General features: G+C 45.6%; 1 protein-coding gene and 1 long non-coding RNA gene across 8 annotated transcripts in view; one reads left to right on the top strand and one right to left on the bottom strand.

Moving 5' to 3' along the window:
* The window catches only part of NTNG1 (netrin G1), a 330,399-nt gene that overhangs the window by 129,173 nt on the left and 184,696 nt on the right, over window positions 1-16,530 (top strand). The window lies entirely within an intron of this gene.
* Window positions 1-16,530, bottom strand: part of LOC130275436 (uncharacterized) — a 59,328-nt gene that overhangs the window by 32,291 nt on the left and 10,507 nt on the right. The window lies entirely within an intron of this gene.

Here is a 16,530-nt window from a genome sequence, read left to right as displayed (position 1 = left end):
ACCAGTGACCCGATCAGCCCGGAATAGGAGAAAATCGCATGTCTGAATTGACATGTGATTTTCTCCGATCACCGACATGGGTGGGTCTCAGCACCCCCCTCGGCGATGTGCCGGGATGCCTGCTGAATGACTTCAGCAGGCATCCCGGTCCGGTCCCCAACCGGCTAGCGTCGGATACATCCTACGTCCCTAAGGACTCGGGATGCAAGGCGTATGCATACGGCCTTACGTCCTGAACAGGTTAAATTAAAGCAATAACTTTCCTAAAGCAACATAAACCACATAATGTACAGTATTATTTTTGCCAAAGTGAAAATTAATTTTGCAGCAAAATTCCCTGGAAATATGGAAATGATTCTGTGAAGTTGGACTTTCTTTGACAAATGCTGCAGAATGAACATTAACAGAACACACTGCACTGCTAAAACTATATTTTATCATTTTTATTACTCACATTAGAAGGAACATTGTGCGCAAAAGTTTAGAGCTTAAAAAAAAAAGTTTCTATTTTTTGACATATTCTATGTTTTTCTGCTGCCTCGGGTCTACCCAGATTGGCTGTATACATAGCTCATAAGGATAAAAAAAGACAAGAGTCCATTAAGTTCAAGCTACATCCCTATTGTGTCCCTACTGTGTTGATCCAGAATAAGGCAAAAAATAAAAAAATAAAATAAAAAAGACAAAGGAACATAGAAGAAAATAGAAGCGGAGCACTCACACGATCGCTGGTCTTGAATAAAAGCTGTATGAACGGAAGTCCCTAGACCGGTGACTTCTGCAGGGAGGCAAAGGTGGATTAGGGAGAAGCTCAGAGGGCGGCCACCATCCGTATTGTGCCAATGGGCACTTCGTCAGGCCGTACGGCCTGACGAAGTGCCCATTGGCGAAATACGGACTCAATCCTAACTCCAATTATGGCATCAGAATAAATCCCTGTACCAACATTCTGTCCCCAAGAACCTAGTATCCATAACCTGTAATGTTATTACTCTCCAGAAAGGTATCCAGGGCCCTCCTCCTGATCTACTGTATTGAGTTCACCATGACCACTTCCTCTGGGAGAGAGTTCTCACTGCTCTTACAGTAAAGAACCCCCATCTGTGTTGGTGCAGAAACCTTCTTTCCACTAGATGTAGGTACCTTATTTTAATGGATTATCAAAACCTGAGCAGAGACCCTTTAACACAGGCCGGGTGCTAACAAACAAGGATTTAATAGAAAAGATGGGACATGTCAGGATCCGGACTGATATGCGGAGAGGACACTGGTGGTGGATCCTCTGTGTCAGTGAGGTGATGGCGTGGGACGTACCAGGGGTACGGAATCTATGAGGTTACTGGTTTTCACCAGAGCCCGCCGCAAAGCGGGATGGACTTGCAGCGGCAGGTAACCCCCAGGTCGTTCCACCCCATAGCGACTCAACCTCACTGACTGCTGGGTCAGGCGCAGTACACAGGGACAAGGCAAGAGCAAGGTCGGATGTAGCAGAAGGTCAGGGCAGGCAGCAATGGTTCGTAGTCAGGGGCAACGGCAAGGGTCTGGATACACAAAACGCTTTATCAGGGCACTAGGGCAACAAGATCCGGCAAGGACAGGAAGGGGAAGTGGGTTTTTATATGTTTAGAACTGAATGGGCCAGGCACCAATTAGTGGTGCACTGGCCCTTTAAATTTCATAGAGTCGGCGCGCGCCCCCTAGAGAGCGGAGCCGCGCGTGCCTGGAGGGCAGTGAAGGAGGACGTGGTGGGTGAGAGACACGGGGCGCGATCCGAGAACGGGCACGTCCCGCACCTCGGATCGCGTCCCCTCCGGGACCATGGAAGCAGCGGGACCAGGAGCGCTCGGCGTGACAGGGCAAACAAGCAGCTTCCTCTTCCAGGTGGTAAGAAGTATAGTGGTGTTATGTCAAGATTAAAATGTATCTTATTGGTTGCGCCGTACATTTTATGGTAAAATAAGAGGTGTCATTACAAACTACAATTGGTCCCGCAAAAAGCAATCCTCACATAGGTCTGTAGGTGGGGAAATAAAATAGTTATCCCTCTTAAAATAAAAAAAAATGAAAATGCAAAACTTAAAATAGGCTGTGTCCTTAAATGGGCACTGTCAGAATAGAAAACATCTTATATAGCAGGGTTTTGGGGGTGCCCCCTAGTGTCTCTAGGGTCCCTTACCTTAGTTACCTCACCACACCTGACAGGTGGATCCTGAGCCTCCACTTTCTAAAAGCTGGATATATGTCTGCGGCAGTGCCTCCACCCACTGGAGCTTAGGGGGTAGGGATGTGGGGTCCCACTTTGAATATGCTTAAAGGGGTACTCCGGCACTTAGACATCTTATCCCCTATCCAAAGGGGGGGCAGCCGCTAGGGACCCCCATGATCTTGCATGCCGCACCCCGTTAAAATCAGTCCCCGGAGCGTGTTCGCTCCGGGTCTGATTACTATCGATTACGGGGCCGGAGCATTGTGACGTCACGGCCCCGCCCCTGTGTGAAATCATGCTCCACCCCTTCAATGCAAGTCTATGGGAGGGGGCGTGCTGTCACCCCCCCCCCCCCATAGGCTTGCATTGAGGGGGCGGAGCGTGATGTCACACGAGGGCGGAGCCGTGACGTAACAATGCTCCGGACTGATTTTAACGGTGTGCGGCGTGCAAGGTCACGGGGTCCCCAGCGGCGGGACTCCCACGATCAGGCATCTTATCCCCTATCCTTTAGATAGGGGATAAGATGTCTAAGTGCCGGAGTACCCCTTTAATACAATGAGACTGAACAGCCTAACTGGAATTAACTTACCCCATTATCTTCCCCTTAGCAGGAGCACAGGACCTGTGTGATATCACAAATGTCACCTGTGTCAACCAATGCTGAATTATCTCTCCTAAAATGGCTGCTGATCACGTGATCACAAAACTCCACCTTCAGTAAAATTGTGCTTAGTTAATTTGTGTTCGTAGTTCGCCATCTACTGGACATTTTTTACATAATAAAGCATTTATGAAACACATGGGGGAGACTTGAATATATTGTACATCTTGGAAAAACATTAACATTTCTAATATACGTTATAAAAAAATTGTATCTCCATTTTAAAGAAATCATGGCTTATAAACAAGACCACTAGGGGTCCCCATACCATCCAGAACATAATCGTGTCAGCATCATCTTTGTCCCAGCTGAAGCACAAGCTGAGACAAGGTCAAGAAAGTGAGAGGCGGTCTAACTCTCCTTTGTGCTCACTCCCGTCCTATCAGACTGAAGCATGAAAACAGAAAGGAGAAGGTTACAAAGCAGCCTGCAGTGATTGGATGGACCCAGCACAGCAGACTCAGGGAGGGAGTGAATGCAAGTTGAGCGAGGGCGGGCTCAGTGCTTGCCTCGGACACGCCCTTTCCTGAGCAGTGGATGTCAGAATGAGTAAGCAGCAGAACAGAGGGATTTGTGAGCCAAATACAGAAGCTAGACACATAACAAAGACATGTAAAATATCTGCATGACGCAGCGAGTGACGTATAGAAGCATTATTATTTTCTGTGAGATGACCGGTATGCTGTAAGAGGTTAAAATTCACCTGTCTAAATGAGTTACCCTTTATGGCACCTCCACAGTTTCATACAATGCCCCATATTGATGTGAAAGAATATTACAGTAGGGAGCAAATTTCTGGAAGCAGGAGCTAGCCGGTTAAGCTTTTTAACTGAGGAGAAAATCCTATTGATTGGTGTCCCTATTAAAGCGGTAAGGAAATCTCCAGCTGGCTAAGCGGGAGATCTTTGCAAAGTCAGAATTAGGAAATTAAGAATGATGCACACATTGCATAATGAAGCCCTGGGAGGATTACAATCTGCCCACTCCACATCCTTCAGAAAAAGCGATGGAAACCTGGCACAAATAAGTAGGTGCAGGTGCAATCGTTCACTGCATAAACGGCGGCCGTGTGCTTTTTTTTAAATTTATTATTATTATTTATTTTTATTTATTTATTATTTTTATTTTATTTGCACGATCTTAGTCCGTTGTCCACCTAGACCGTGCATCGGGCTATGTTCTTTTTTTTTTATTTAAAAGAATGTTTATTAAAAGGGGTATTCCAGGATTTTTATTTATTTGACTATGCTACAGGGGCTGTACAGTTAGTGTAGTTCATAATAAAGTGACCCCCCCCGACCTACGATGGCCCCTACATGGTCTCTCAGAGGCCATCGCATGCTGAGGGCAGCATCAATATATGATGCTTTTGTATGTCGGGGCCATCGCATAAACGGCTATCCGGCAGCGCAGACTGCTTCAGCTGCCACCGGATAGCCGTTTACGGTGCCCCGTGTGGTCCGCTGACGATCACTCACCTGTCCTCGGGGCTCCGGCGCGTCCTCTTAGGGATCCCCTGCATCGTCGGCGCTCTCCATCGTCTTCATCATGTCGCTGCGCACGCCGTCCCGTCATCCAATAGGAGCGGCGTGCGTAGCAACGTGATGGCGGCGACGGAGAGCGCGGATGACGGGGAAGCAGAGGCCTTGCCAGAGCATCGGGGACACCTCGGGGACGCGGCGACAGCGATGGAAGGCGACATCCAGGGCAGCGGTGACGGTCCGGAGCGGCGGGGACACGTGAGTATAACTTCCTATACCAGCGGTCTTCAACCTGCGGACCTCCAGATGTTGCAAAACTACAACTCCCAGCATACCCGGACAGCCAACGGCTGTCCGGGCATGCTGGGAGTTGTAGTTTTGCAACATCTGGAGGTCCGCAGGTTGGAGACCACTGTCCTATACTTTAGGATCCCTCAATATAGGATCCCTCAACATACGATGGTTTCAACAAACGATGGTTTATTTGGATGTTGAGGGACCACTGTATAGTGTCTGTACCTGTGTGTGGCGGTTTTCTCACAATTCTGTGATTTTCACCCCAATATTTATTTTTAACAGCATACAAAATGACTGTTGTCTCAGATTTTTCCCAGCTTGCAATGCGGCCGGGACCTGACATCACTAGTCAGCTGATGACAGGGAGCCTGTCTGCTCCAATGGGTGGAGCGATCGCTTGATGGGAGAGAGATCAATCTCCAACTAATGCAACAGCTGTAGGCACCCTGATTGAAAACCACAGGTCTTTTGAATGGACGCAGCTCATTTATGTCTCAATGGGTGGGGTGACTGATGTGTGGGAGGGAGGAAAATGGAATTATGGGATTTGTAGGCAAAAGAAGAAAACTCAAACAGGAAATACCAGTTCACAAAAAGCTACCACAGTGTTATGGTAATCTCACAACATGGCCATTTATCCCCAAGACAAGCGCAGATCCTTCCTAAGCATGTCCATTACTGTCTGCCAGGTACATACTAAAATTACCTTATGGTGGAGAACCCCTTTAACGTATGACAGAAGAAAAGTTTGCGTTTTTATGGAAAGAGCTCGGACCCATACCTTACAAACAACAAATAGTAGACACGCGTTCAGATGTAGCAGAGCTGTCTGCGTTTGTCATTTGTTCTGATATTGAAACATGTTACCATAAGTTATTTTATACATGTCTGTGAATACAGATATATGCTCTGCTACATTGTATGTATATTGTTAAAAATAAAATGAGTAAGTGACCGTATGCATCCAGCCGTCCACATAATGGAAAAGATCATCCTTTAGACCAGGCCAGTTTCTTCCATTGCACAATGCTCCGATTCTGATACAAGTCTATTGCAGACACTTTTGGTGGTGGGCAGGGGTAAACATCATTCTGACAGGTCTGCAGGGGGGCTCCATAAACAGCAATCTGCAATATCCTGTGTGATCTCACTCCTTTCTGTTATAACCAGCAGGAAGTTTTTCAGCAGTTTGCTTTACAGTAGATCTCTGAGATTAAATCAGACATCAGCCTTCATCCCCACATTTTAATGATCCTTTGGCCCCCATGACCTTGTCCCCAGTCACCGCTTGTCCTTACTTGGACACTTTTGGTCAGGACTTAGAAGGGGTACTCAGCCCCTAGACATCTTATCCCCTATCCTGTCCCCAGAGGCGGGACCCCCGCGATATCCCTGCTGCACCTGGCGTTCATTTAGAGCGTCGGGTGCAGCGCCTGAGGCTCGGGACATTATGGGCACGCCCCCTCAATGCAAGTCTATGGGAGGGGGCGTGACGGCCGTCACGCCCCCTCCCATAGACTTGCATTGAGGGGGCATGGCCGTGACGTCACAAGCCTCCGCCCCGGCATCCGGCATAGAGTGAAGTTTGCTCCGTGCACCAGATGTCTGGGGTGCTGCAGCCGAGATTACGGGGTCCCCATTGGTGGGACCCCTGTGATCAGACATCTTATGCCCCTATCCTTTGGATAGGGGATAAGATGTCTAGGGGCGGAGTACCCATTTAACACTACATACCAGGAACACCCCGCAAGACTGGCCGTTCTGGAGATGATCTGACTCGGTCCTCTACACTATTTAGTCCTTGTCATATTCGCTCAGATCTTTATGTTTACACAATGGAATTTCAGTGCAAAATTTCCGCATTAAAATTCTACACAGAGATTCTGCAGCAGCAGCAGAGTCCCATTGAAATCAATGGGATTCTGCTTCACGGATCACACAGCAAAATTTCAGGACCAGACCTGTCTATTCTTTCTGCGGCGTCCGCACGGGAATGCATTGCGTCCGTGTTCTGCCAGCACTCCCCTGTTGGGGATTTTCCGTGCAGACGTTCGCCTGTATGAACATAGCCTTTACACTTCTCCATTTTTCCTGCTTCCACCTCCAGACAGTGTACATTGTAACTAGTTGAGATTTTTTTGTGTCAGTATTTATTACAGTCTTGCAGGAGGAGAAGGATCTAACTGGTTAAATTCTTTTCGGATGAAATTGCTGAGTCCTGTCTGAATCCCTTTAGCCGGAGAAGGCGGCACCGGGCGCTGACAGATGAGAGCACTTTGGGGGAAACAAGGATGTGATTAATTTTTTATTTTTAATTTCTTTTCGACCACTGGGACTGTGCCCTACAGAGCAGGCTGGAGCTTCAAAATGGAAAAGAACAGCTGGGAGAGACAGTGTGTACACACAACGGGCCGGACGGCATAATCACCTATAAGAAAACATTCGCCTGACATTGACTGAGCTTCAAAGGCAAAGAAATATGGAAAGTCATATAAAAATTATATAATAAATATATATACAGTGACCCCTCGACCTACGATGGCCCCGACATACGAAAATTCAACATACGATGGCCTCTCAGAGGCAGCATCAACATACTATGCTTTTGTATGTCGGGGCCATCGCATAAACGGCTATCCGGCAGCGCAGACTGCTTCAGCTGCCACCGGATAGCCGTTTACGGTGCCCCGTGTGGTCCGCTGACGATCACCTACCTGTCCTCGGGGCTCCGGCGCGTCCTCTTTGGGATCCCCTCCATCGCCGTCGCTCTCCATCGTCGTCATCACGTCGCTGCACACGCCATCCCGTCATCCAATAGGAGCGGCGTGCGTAACGACGTGATGGCGGCGACGGAGAGCGAGGATGCCGGGGAAGCAGAGGCCTTGCCGGAGCGTCGGGGACACCCCCGGGGATGCGGCGACAGCGATGGACGGCGACATCCAGGGCAGCGGTGACGGTCCAGAGTGGCGGGGACACGTGAGTACAACCTCCAATACCAGTGGTCTACAAACTGCGGACCTCCAGATGTTGCAAAACTACAACTCCCAGCATGCCCGGACAGCCGTTGGCTGTCCGGGCATGCTGGGTGTTGTAGTTTTGCAACATCTGGAGGTCCGCAGGTTGTAGACCACTGTCCTATACTTTATATTGCACGGATCCCTCAACATACGATGGTTTCAACAAACGATGGTCCATTTGGAACGGATTACCATCGTATGCTGAGGGACCACTGTGTATATATATATATATATATATATATATATATATATATAATTATTTTTTTTTAGATATTATCATTATTATAAATAATATTAATAATAAAAAAATATTTTTTTTGTTAAATATAATATTTTTACATGCAAATATATGGTTTATATACATTGTTATCATGTAACATTGTTACAGCTACACCAGAGCCTATATAAAGTCTACTGAATACAACCCAACACACTATGGGGGAGATTTATCAAAACCTGCGTTGCTGAGTTACCCATAGCAACCAATCAGATCACTTCTTTCCTTTTTTTTTTAACAAGGCCTCTGCAAAATGAAAGAAGCGATCTGATTGGTTGCTATGGGCAACTCAGCATTTATGTCCAAGACCAATAGAACCAGTATTAAAGGGGTACTCTCCGCCCCTAGATATCTTATCCCCCTATCCAAAGGATAGGGGATAAGATGTCAGATCGCGGTCCCGCCGCTGGGGACCCCCGGGATCTCGGCTGCAGGACCCACCTGGTGCGGCTTCCGGAAACGCTGTAGGCTTCGGCTCCCGACCACGGTGACGTGAGATCGTGATGTCATGACTCCACCCCCGTGTGACGTCACGCCCCGCCACTCAATGCAAGTCTATGGGAGGGGGTGTGACATCTGTCACGCCCCCTCCCATAGGCTTGCATTGAGGGTGCAGAGCGTGACGTCACACGGGGGCGGAGCCGTGACGTCACAATGCTCCGGCCCTGTGATCAACAGTAATCAGACCCGGAGCGAACACACTCCGGGGACTGATTTTAATGGGGGGGCGGTGTGCAAGATCACGGGGGTCCCCAGCGGTGGGACCCCCCACAATCAGGCATCGTATCCCCTATCCTTTGGATAGGGGATATGATGTCTAAGTGCCGGAGTACCCCTTTAACACTATTCAAGAGACAAATAGTATCGCTACACCGTGAATTTTTTTTACTACATCATTGTTTTTGAATAATACTATCATACTATTACTAAATTTTAAAAAAAATTATATATTAAGACCACTACCATACTGCACTGTAATTATGCATAAATGGTTACAGTGCAGTTACATTCAGTCAATCACAGGAGGTTTATCTTCTGGTTACATTTATTCACTGCTATAACTTATCTGCAAAGTTTTTTGACTATATATTTTTGCTCCTAGCATCTTCCCCACAGTTTCCCTACTTACACAAACTCCACATCGTCCTGCTACCCCCAGTTCAGTGCCTGTTTATTGTTGCTCCTTTTACTGTACCTGCTGTGTTATTCAGTGTCCCCCAACCATTGCTCTTCAGAAATAATGGTATCATGATCAACTAAAAATTAACAGTGCCAAATAAAGTCCCTGTAGTGCCCCAAACAGTGATAGTGATCTTCTCAGTGCCCCCAAAACAGTAATAGGGCTTTAGTCTTCTGAATATTCCATTCAGTAAAAAACAAAACCATAGGGGGAACTTTGGGCTCAGCAATCAGTGTTCCCCACACAACGCAAACATCCCATTCTTGTGCCCCCTGTGCCAACGTCATTCCTTGGAGTAAAAACAATCACATGGTGAGAAGAGTGAAGGCAGTACTCGGGTGCAAATGGAACAAAGTAATAACATCATTGTGTTGCCTTTTCCAGAACACTGAATGGCAAGACAGTGATTTCCAAGTTACATCTGCGTCCTAAGGACGTAGATACAGTTGTGTTCACCTGGGGATCCAGGGCACTGGATTTTAGCAAAGCAATCAACATTTGTCAAAATGTGAACTCCCAGATGTGGCAAAACGACAACTCCCAGCATGCCCAGACAGCCAACGGCTGTCTGGGCATGCTGGGAGTTGTCGTTTTGCCACATTTGGAAGTCCACACTTTGGAGACCACTGATCTATGAGCTACGTGAAGTGCAACCGTAGTCTTTCATGGCGATACAAACATGCCAACCCCCATTGATTGACTCAAAAACTAAGTAAAATAGAATTTTCGAGAATATAAATTCTACCTTATTGTGTAGATGTTACAAAGCAGCGGAAGGAAAAACTCTTCTAATTTCTAATGGCAGAAGAAAAGTAGATGCCGTTTCGGCGCTCACTCGGTGGTCAGGATAGTAATAATGACCATAAGCAAACTACAAAAAAACAAAACAAATGGCTTTTATTGGCAAATAACACACGGACAACGCATTTCGAGGTCATGGCACCCCTCTTCATCAGTACCTGATGGAGAGAGGTGCCGTTCTCTCAAAACGTGTTGTCTATGTGTTATTTGGCAATAAAAGCCATTTGCTTCATAATTTTGTTGTCCGCTTACGGTTATTATTAATATCCCGCCAACGGGTAAGTGCCAACACGGCATCTACTCTTCTTCTGCTATTAGAGGAGTTTTTCCTTCCACATTAACATGACCAATCCAGCAGCTGGAGGATACAGAATTGATGCTGGCCGCTTCCCTCGAGAGACTGGGGTCTCTATACAAGGCTATTTTCGGTGTTGTGCTCGTAGTACAAGACCACAAGGTGAGCCGATCCCTTTGGGTAATACCCCCTACATTAACCTGAGATAATGGCACACCTTTGTGCGATCTTTGTCCCTTTTTTCTCCTATTTCTATATAAGAAAGCAGCTTTGGAAACTTCAAAATTTTGGTTAAAGCGGTACTCCGCTGCTCAGCGTTCGGAACAAACTGTTCCGAATGCTGGAGCCGGCGATGGGAGCTCGTGACATCATACCCACACCCCCTTATGATGACATGCCATGCCCCCTCAATGCAAGACTATGGGAGGGGCGTGATGTCATGAGGGGGTGGGGCTATGATGCCACGAGCTTCCGGCTCCAGCGTTCAGAACAGTTTGTTCCAAACGCTGAGCAGCGGAGTACCCCTTTAAAACCTTTTTTGCGGAGGTTTAAAGGAAAACAGTCATCCTGTTCCCCAACACTCAACCGAATACACCGGGTTATAGTGCGTGTGAACAGGAGACCGATGCGGGGTCTATGACTAACATACATACCAAGAAGAGCAAAGAAATAAGGAGGCACTCACGGTTTTGTCGGGGTGACAGCAAGCTTCTTTATTTCAGGTGCGGCGTGCGATCATCGGCGTGGGACGCCAGACCAGTGCAGACAGGTAGTGACAAATGTTTCACGCCCCTTCTTGGCGCCCAGAAGGGGCGTGAAACGCCCAGAAGGGGCGTGAAACATTTGTCACTACCTGTCTGCACTGATCTGGCGTCCCACGCCGATGATCGCACGCCGCACCTGAAATAAAGAAGCTTGCTGTCACCCCGACAAAACCGTGAGTGCCTCCTTATTTCTTTGCTCTTCTTGGATTGTATTCTGTATACTCATGAAGGTTTGAGCACCCGGGTCGGTACGGACGGCATTTACCCCATCACTCCCTGCTTTACCAGCATTTGGTTGCGTTAGTGCTCATAGAATAATAGGGTGTTGCCGCAGCTGTGCCGGTGCTGTCTCTACGCTGTGAACTAACATACATATCTTCAGTCCGGCGCCCGGTCCCTCTGAAGATCCTCTTCTATCTTTGCTGAATTGCGTGATGGAAGCGGGCCCGTCGGCTGAATTTGAATATTGATGGTTGCTGTTCACGTGACCCCTTGTGCCTACTGAATGCTCACATGATCAGCAACTATGAATATTCACATTCAGACGGTGGGCCCGCCTCCAGCGCGCATTTCAGCAAAGATAGAAGGTACGAATATTAGTCAGAGACCCCGCATCGGTCTCCTGTTCACCCGCACTATTACCCGGTGTATTGGGTTTAGTGTGGGTGAACAGGATGAGTGTTTACCCTTAAAGACCCTATTAAAAATATAGATAGGAAGTTCTTAGGAAGTACAAGACGGCGGCACACAGCTAAAAGCTGAATTTTCTGTCTCCGGCCCCGGTAATGAAAAGAATGATCATCATTTACTCCATGTTTTTCTCCAATGAGCCATGACACAATCAATGAGCAATACAAAGACTCTCGGCGAATACAGAAATATGTTTATACATTTTATAGCACATTTAAATGAAATATAGTAATACAGATGTACTTATAATCAGGGAAAACAATTTCCCTCGAGCGCAAAAAATAAAAATAAAAGAAATGATTACGGACGAGCGAATTCTCCATTCCTATCTTTAATGAAAACGCGGATTCTTGTTTAAATGATCCTTATTACCTTTTAAATGCACTTAAAGTTCTAATTTCCTCTTAATGGGTGGTAAATTCCAGAACTGTAAAAAGAACACAACACCAATATCAATTCACCACTAATTGAATGAAAAGTATTTCGGACCACTGTCTGTTTAATTATTCAGCAGCATTTCATTTGGGTGAATGCGGTTTTAGATATAATAATATGCACTTAATTGTAAAGGAAAACAATGTATCAAGTCTTGTTGCACATGAGCTGAGGTTAAAGTAAAAGCTTACGGTTAACCCCTTAGGTGGCCTCAAGGGCACAAGGGAACCGATTGGTTTTGCTTCAATAATAAATGCATGCAGTGATGTAGTATTCAATGGTATTCAACACTTTCCTTTAAAAAAAAAAAAAAAAATGGCGTCAACATACAATAGTTTCAATATACAATTGTCTTTTCTGGACCATTGTAACTTAAAACCAGACTTCACATACTGTGTGCAGACAGTCCAGATCTGCAAAATGTGTCAATGGCTGGAAGAACTGACCAATCAGAATGGACATTCAGTGGTAAAACAGCTGTATTACTGATGTGCATGCACTGACTGGTGTCTGGTAGCGCCCCCTATAGTAAAGGGAGGTTTTACATGTTCTGTACTCTTTACCTGTATTACTGAGGTGTATGCACTTACTGGTGTCTGGTAGCGCCCCCAACAGTACAGGGAGGTATTACATGTTCTGTACTCTTTACCTGTTTTACTGAAGTGCATGCACTGACTGGTGTCTGGTAGCGCCCCCTATAGTAAAGGGAGGTATTACATGTTCTTTGCTCTTTACCTGTGTTACTGAAGTGTATGCACTGACTGGTTTCTGGTAGTGCCCCCTACAGTACAGGGAGGTATTACATGTTCTGTACTACTTTTTACCTGTATTACTGAAGTGTATGCACTGACTGGTGTCTGGTAGCGCCCCCTACAGTACAGGGAGGTATTACATGTTTTGTACTCTTTACCTGTACCAGGGTATCTGCTCCTTTGGACACCAGGTGAGGGCGGCTCCATGTTACTTTTTTAGGACACTGTACTGTACAGGACCCTGAAGATGCTCCTGTCCTCTACATAGACAGTGATTACAGCTCCCAGCAGATCTTTATTACTTTTATATGTAAGGATTTGCTTTATCTCTATTACTTATCTACTTATTTTTCTTTAATCCTCACTTTTTCCTATTTTTGGATGACATGTTGGTGCCTTTAGAACCAATACCAGGTTTCCATATAGTTGTGGTCTCAACATACAATGGATTCAACATACAATGGTTGTCCTGGAACTAATTAATATTGTAACCTGAGGGACCAGTGTATATATATATATTATAGAAACATGCATCTCTAATGCGTAAAACCTTCTTCAAAGGAAATTAAGGGGAAAAAAAATGCCAAAACAAAACAATTCCTATGACGAAGCTGTCAGCGTCCATAGGAGGACAAGAAGTTTATGTTAAGGCATCAATGGAGAAACACAGACATGGTCGCATAAAGATTCTGAGCTTCTCAGTATGGTTGTTAGTGTACGTTATTATCATAATGTGCAAGCCTACTCGCCAGGTCACAGCCACCTGTGTGTAGCGGGTCTCTAGTATCCCTTACATAAAATGGCTTGGTGCTGGGTGACCACCATTGCCTCAACACCAGCGCCCATAGGGGAATGGCCCAATGGCAGAGCAGACCCAATACTGCCTGTCTAGCCTCACCACACATGGCACCATGGCAGCAATAGCCGCCGTGCAGCACCACACCTGTGAGAAAAGATGACAAAGCTCACTCACCATGTGCTTCCAGTAAAGGGACTGGAAGAGGACTGGGCTTGGTGTTGTGGTGGTGGTGATCGCCACCAAGTGCTACAATGGTTTTAGTTTAGAGACCCACTCTTATCAGGTGGCCTTGACATGGTGGCTTGCACGTTTTGATCAAAAGGTACAATAACAACCTGTTAGTTTTTAAAATTATGTTGAGAATCTATTAGATCATAGTATAAGTGTGGATGTGTGGCCATGTTCTGTTTCTCTATTGCTGAGTTATAAGAAGTTTATTTTAGTTGCCTTAAAGGGGTACTCAGCCTCTAGACATCTTATCCCCTATCCAAAGCACAGGGGAAACGATGTCTGATCGCAGGGGTCCCGACGCTGGGGACCACAGCAATCTCCCTGCTGCACCCACTGTTCATTTAGTGCACCGAGTGCAGTGCCAGAGGCTCGTGCTTTTTCCAAAGCATTTGATACGGTGCCACATAAAAGGTTGGTACATAAAATGAGAAGGATTGGGCTGGGGGAGAATGTGTGTAAGTGGGTAAGTAATTGGCTCAGTGATGGGAAACAGAGGGTGGCTATTAATGGCACTTATTCTGATTGGGTGACTGTTACTAGTGGGTACCACAGGGGTCCGTCTTGGGTCCTGTTCTATTTAATATATTTATTAATGACCTTGTAGAGGGGTTGAATAGTAAAGTAGCAATCTTTGCAGATGATACAAAACTCTATAAAGCGGTAAACACAATAGAGGACAGTGCATTGTTACAAATGGATCTGGATAGGTTGAAGGTTTGGGCTGGGAAGTGGCAAATGAGGTTCAACACCGATAAATGTAAGGTAATGCACATGGGGAAGAAAAATCCGGGCTGGTATTATGTATTAAATGGGAGAACACTTGGGACGACTGACATGGAAAAGGACTTAGGAGTCTTAGTTAATAGTAAATTTAGCTGTAGTGACCAGTGTCGGGCAGCTGCTGCCAAGACAAATAAAATCATGGGGTGCATCAATAGGGGCATAGATGCCCACGACAAGGAAATAATTATACCGCTGTACAAATCACTTGTCAGACCACACATGGAATACTGTGTACAGTACTGGTCAGACCACACATAGAATACTGTGCACAGTACTGGTCAGACCACACATGGAATACTGTGCACAGTACTGGTCAGACCACACATAGAATACTGTGTACAGTACTGGTCAGACCACACATAGAATACTGTGTACAGTACTGGTCAGACCACACATAGAATACTGTGTACAGTACTGGTCAGACCACACATAGAATACTGTGTACAGTACTGGTCAGACCACACATAGAATACTGTGTACAGTACTGGTCAGACCACACATAGAATACTGTGTACAGTACTAGTCAGACCACACATAGAATACTGTGTACAGTACTGGGCACCAGTGTACAAGAAAGATATAGATATAGTGGAGCTGGAGAGGGTTCACAGACGGGCAACCAGGGGAATGGGAGGACTACAGTACCCAGAAAGATTATCAGAAATGGAGTTATTTAGTTTAGAAAAAAGAAGGCTTAGGGGAAATCTAATAACTATGTATAAATATATCAGTGGACAGTACAGAGATCTCTCCCATGATCTATTTATACCCAGGACTGTATCTATAACAAGGGGGTATCCTCTATGTCTAGAGGAAAGAAGGTTTCTACACCAGCACAGACGAGGGTTCTTTACTGTAAGAGCAGTGAGACTGTGAAATTCTCTCCCGGAGGAGGTGGTTTTGATGAACTCTGTAAAATAATTTAAAAGGGGTCTGGATGCATTTTTGGAGAGTAATAACATAGCTGGTTATGTATATTAGATTTATAGGGACAGAACGTTGATCCAGGGATTTATTCTGATGCCATATTTGGAGTCGGGAAGGGATTTTTACCTCTAGTATGAGGGTTTTTTGCCTTCCTCTGGATCAACTCAGTAGGGACTCATTGCGGTTATATGTTGAACTTGGTGGACTCTGATCTATTTTCAACCTTATGAACTATGTTACTATGTCACTGCAACATTGATGTCTAAATCACAGATGGGCACAGAGATGTAGGACAGTGCTACCTGCCATAACCTACAATCTCAACTTAAAACACCCAAAATTCTCCTAAGGAACCCTAAGGTTTTGTAGAACACAGCCTAATAAAGAAGGCATGGAATGGACAATTTAATATTTAGTACTGTAGACTTGTGGGCAGTCTGATTGATTTTCCTCTTCTGCATTGAGTTACCAATGGGACCAATACCTCTAGAGAACAATTGGCCAGGTGACCTATTTCAAGTAAGATCCTTCATTTGGATCCCACTGGTTGATCCAAGTTCATTCCTTTCTAGGTGCCTCTTGCTGTTCATATTCTGGTTTGATCATTATTTTGACTCTGGCTTAGTTTAAACCTTGCTTCTTGTTTAGTATTCTTGTACTGTTCATCGTCTTCAATGTAATGATTGGATGAAGACAAAGACTTTTAGTTGTTTCCATGTCAGTAAAACTCTGAATAAGCTGCTAGTTACACAACTACTGTTGGTCTCATATAGACATATATATATATATGCAGCATAAACAACGCCCTACAGAGTATCCCAAAATCGGGTTTTTATCTAAGCTGGTTATTTTGTGATACATGTTAAAGGGGTACTCCTTTAACACGTATCCTATACATCTTATCCCCTATCCAAAGGAGCTCCCTGCTGCA

Source organism: Hyla sarda, chromosome 6, assembly GCF_029499605.1.
Source record: "Hyla sarda isolate aHylSar1 chromosome 6, aHylSar1.hap1, whole genome shotgun sequence".
Lineage (NCBI taxonomy): Eukaryota > Metazoa > Chordata > Amphibia > Anura > Hylidae > Hyla > Hyla sarda.
This window is presented reverse-complemented; position numbering and strand designations above follow the sequence as displayed.